The sequence below is a fragment of the Camelus bactrianus genome, chromosome 9, assembly GCF_048773025.1.
Source record: "Camelus bactrianus isolate YW-2024 breed Bactrian camel chromosome 9, ASM4877302v1, whole genome shotgun sequence".
Lineage (NCBI taxonomy): Eukaryota > Metazoa > Chordata > Mammalia > Artiodactyla > Camelidae > Camelus > Camelus bactrianus.
The window spans coordinates 8,228,847-8,233,320 of NC_133547.1; the positions used below are offsets into that span (position 1 = coordinate 8,228,847).

The 4,474-nt window shown below is 44.4% G+C and overlaps 1 pseudogene; it reads right to left on the reverse strand.

Annotated features, from left to right (window-relative positions):
* Positions 1-2,782: 2,782 nt before the first annotated feature.
* Positions 2,783-3,484, reverse strand: LOC141578699 (small ribosomal subunit protein uS8-like; annotated as a pseudogene).
* Between the last annotated feature and the right edge of the window lie 990 nt (positions 3,485-4,474).

A 4,474-nucleotide genomic window follows, 5' to 3' on the forward strand; every position in this document is an offset into this window, starting at 1 on the left:
GTATTTGATCTTTGTCCCTGGTTCTGGCACAGAGCTCTAAAACCCTTGAAATTTCCTGAGTAACAGAAGTGTCTTTTATTATCCGTAAGGAGCCCCTTTGATCATCCCCGAGTTTATGCTAATGTGTGACTTAGTGTGGGGTCACCTTATAGCCTCAAAATGGAGCTGGTCGCCAGAAAAATCAAGTGATTAGGAGATTGGAACTTTCAGCCCCACTCACCCACCTCTGGGAAGTCGGGGAAGAGGGCATTGGAGATTAAAGCTCTATAAAAATCCGCGCCCCTCCCCTTACAAGTTTACTTCCATTTTAATTCAAGTGAATTTCACATCAGTTCATTTTTTCTTTTTTGTCACAAATAACATAATGTAAAGTTTTATATTGAGGATTTGGAGAAGGAAAACCAACAGTAGTAATCTCCCAACTCAAATTGTGAATCCATCTTCCTTTTCACTGTCTAGGGAGAGAGTAGTTTCAATATTAGTGGGGCATTATATGGCAATTACAACAGTGACAAAGTTTTCTGTGATTTCTGTTATTTGGTTCAATTTTAACCATTCTATTGTTATGTATCTGGAGATGCATCATCTGAAAGATTTTACTTTGCATCAGGACCAAAGGCTGTCATCGAAGGTTAATTTCAATCGTTAATTTTCACATTATGGGATTTCTCTTTCCTGAGCAGAAAAATGGTTGCCATGCACTTTATTTTTTTCTGGATCTTCTTCAATGGGAAGGCTCAATTGAAGACACATTTTTCTCTTACACTTCCGGAGGTCCGAAATGAGTCTTACAGGGCTAAAAAGCAAGGTGTTGGCAAGGCTGCCTTGCTCCTGGAGGCTCTTGGGAGGAATCTGTTCCCTTCCTTTCTCCAGCTTCTAGAAGCTACCCACATTCGTCGGGGCTCTACTCCCTTGCCTCTCTCCAACCTTTGCTTCTGTTATCCCATCTCCCTCTCTCTGTCTCTGCTGCCTTCCTCTTTCCCTTATAAGGACCCTTGATTACAAGGGGTCTACCCAGATGATCCAGAATAATCTCCCCATCTCAAGCATCCTTAAATAGTCACAGCTGCAGGTCCGCCTGTCCTGTAAGGTAACACATTCATAGGTCCAGAGAATTAGGACATGAATATATTTTGGGGCCACTATTCTGCTTACTTTCATTGGTGAAATAAAATGTATTATTAAAATTAATTTCTGTTACTTTTAACCTTTTTTATGTGGCTATCAGAAAAGTAAAAATTGTCTATGGGGCTTCCATTCTTTTTTTTTTTTTTTTAATGGAGGTTCTGGGGATTGAACCAGGACCGCTTGTGTGCATGTTACGCATGCGCTCTGCCACTGAGCTAGACCCTCCCCCGACCGTTCTATTTCTATTATTTCTATTTCTATTTCTATTTCTACTTGACAGCGCTTCTCTCTGTATTTTGCTAGTCTACTTGTTATCTGTCTCCCTTCTACTAATAGAATGTCCGCTCCAAGAAGATTGAGATTTCATTTTTTTTTTAACCACTACGTCCCTAGCGCTAGCGCAGTTTCTGGCTAGTGGGTCTTCAATTAATATTTATTGAGTGAAAAAAAAATTTACTGAGTGAATAAATATTCTGGATGTTTTCCTGATGAACTATCTCTCCCATGAACTCTCTGACACCTCTTACACCCACTCCGCTCTTACAGCTTCCTCCTCTCCCAAAATCAGGGATCCAGGGTGGAAGCCAGATTGGACAGGAAGCGGGCAGGGAGGGGGAGTGGAGAGATTTGGAAGAATCCTGGAAGGCTTCTTAGAGGAAGAAGTAAGGCTGGTAAGAGAAAGAATCCCAGACCAGTAAAGGTCTTCCGGATAATGACACTCTCCTTCCAGGATGTGAGCCTGGCTGTTTCCGTGGAGATGGATGCCAGATCCCACCCTACTGGCCCTAAGTAATGGAGATAGTGTTGCCATGGCGACCCCACATCCTTAGGATGGCGAGGTCTGTTCCAGCCAGATGCCCTTTGGGTGGAATTAGAGTGATGTGAGAGAGAAATAGCTCAGGGGAGTCACCCTGCTGGGCTGGCTGGTTACAATAACTGGACCCCCCAGCTGTCTGGCCCTCAGTCTCCAGTTTTTGCCACTCTTTCCTGTCCTAATTCTTGGGCATTTCAAAATGCACAAAGATGACAGTTCCAGCACACTGGCTCCTCAGTACCCTGGCCTCTTCTCCCCCATAGACCTTGCCTTCCCCTCTTCCTCAGCCCCTCCCTCCCTTTTGGGATCAGAGAAGACAACTTGTCACAACTAACAACCACATTGGCTCCCTCCACAATCTCAACATCAAGCACCCCCCACCAGCCCCACCATTTGGACTTTCCCAGCTCATCCATCAGGTGACCGACTGAAAAACTCCCCAGGACCTCCATTCCATTAACTGGACCCCTTTCCACTGTCTCGGCCTCCCCGTCCCCCCCACCCCCACCCCACGCCGTGCCTACTCCACCCTCACCCACCACAGAGCCTGCGACTAATCGTTGCAATTCTTTACTTGCACCGCCCTCAACCCTTTTGGTCCCTCTAACTCAACAGTCTCAGAGAGAAGACCCCCAACTCTCTGCCTACAGTGGGCTGCACTTGCTGGAGGCTGGAGAACCACAGAGGTCGGGTCTCACTTTTACTTCAGGATCATGAACCTCCAGGGGGCGGTCGTGTTGCCTGGCAATTCACCCCAGCCCACTTGCTCTTCCAGTACCCTTAATTTTTTTTTTAATTGTGGTAGAAGACACGTAACATAAAATTCTCCATTTTAAAAACCATTTTAAAATGTGCAATTCAGTGTCATTAAGCACGTTCACAATATAATGCTACCATCACTGCTATCCATTTCCAGATCTTTTTCATCATTCCCAACAGACACTCTGTACCCATTAAACGACAACTTCCCACACCCTCTTCCTCCCAGAGCCTGGTTACCTTTATTTGACTTTCTGTCTCTGTGAATTTGCCTATTCTAGTTACTTCATGTAACTGGAATCACACAGTATTTGTGCTTTTGTGTCTGGCTTATTTCACTCAGCATAAGACTTTCAAGATTCATCTGTGTTGCAGCAGGTGTCAGAATTTCACTTCATTTTTTTCCTCCATTGAGGTATTTTATTTGTATGTGTCCCATTCCGAGGGAAAAAAAAGAGTCTCAGGACTTTCCCTCCTATGTGTTTTTTGTCTTGCTTCCTCTTGGTCCACGATGCCAGCTGTGGTCGTTGGTACAACGAATCCAAACTAATGGGACAGGCCTGTGAGAACAACAAGAATTTCCCCAGCTCTGTGATCATCAATGATTTCAAATTCACCAATGTAACCATGCTTCATCATCATAATTAGAAACTGGAAAATGACTTTGGAGTGTAGCCTAACAAGAACTTGGCGTGTGCCTCTCTCCTTGGCATTATGAATGCTCTTGAGAACATTGGCTGGGACATTATGGTGACAGAAAAAGATGGTGGCTGAATATTCCATTGTGTGGATAGACTGCATTTTGTTTGTCCCTTCATTCTTTGATGGATGCTTGTGTTGTTTCCTAGACTTCTCTCTTTTTAAGAAAAATTTTTTTGGGGGGAGAGGTAGGTCATCATGTCTATTTATTTATTTATTTATTATTAGTTTTTTTTTTAAATGGATTTACTGGGGATTGAACCTAGGACATCGTGCATGCTAAGTATGTGCTCTACCACTGAGCTATACTCACCCCTCTCCTAGACTTTTTAATAACTTATCCTGTCTCCTCAAACTTTTCCACTTCCTCCCCTTCTGCCCATTTTCAGTGGGGACCTTGCTTCCTACTTCACTGAGAAAAGAAAACCCATCAGAAGAAAACTTCCCCAGACTCCTACCACTCATCTACCCACATTTCCTCTTATTACTTGGTGTATCAGTTATCTGCTGCTGTATCACAAACAACCCCAAAACTCTGGGGTCTAAAACAACCTATGTATTACAGTCATGGATTCTGTAGGTCAGGACTTTGAACAAGGCACAACAAAGACAGCTTGTCTCTGTTCCCTGATATCTAGAGCTCCAGCTGGCAAGACTTGCTGACTGGGGGTTACTTGATGTCTAGGAGCTAGAATCAGCTGGAAGAGTCACCACTCATGTCTGGGCAGATGACACTGGCTGTTGCTGGATGACAACTGAGCTGTTGGCCAGAGCATCTTCTCAGAACCTCTCCGTCTGGTCTCTCTTTGTGGGCTAGTTGAGCTTCCTCACAGCATGGCAGATGGGTTCCAAGAATAAATGCCCTAAGAGCACGTGGCAAGTGCCTGGCATTTGATGACGTATCCTTGGAAGCCTCACCTCCACCATACTTCATTGGTCAGGGCAGTCACAAAGTTCTGCCCAGGTTCAAAGGGAGGGAACATAATCTTACATAAGACACACTCCATGAGACTGTAAGGTCACACTGTAAGAGTATGTGGGATGGAGAGATTGCTGTGGCCATCTTTGGAAAAC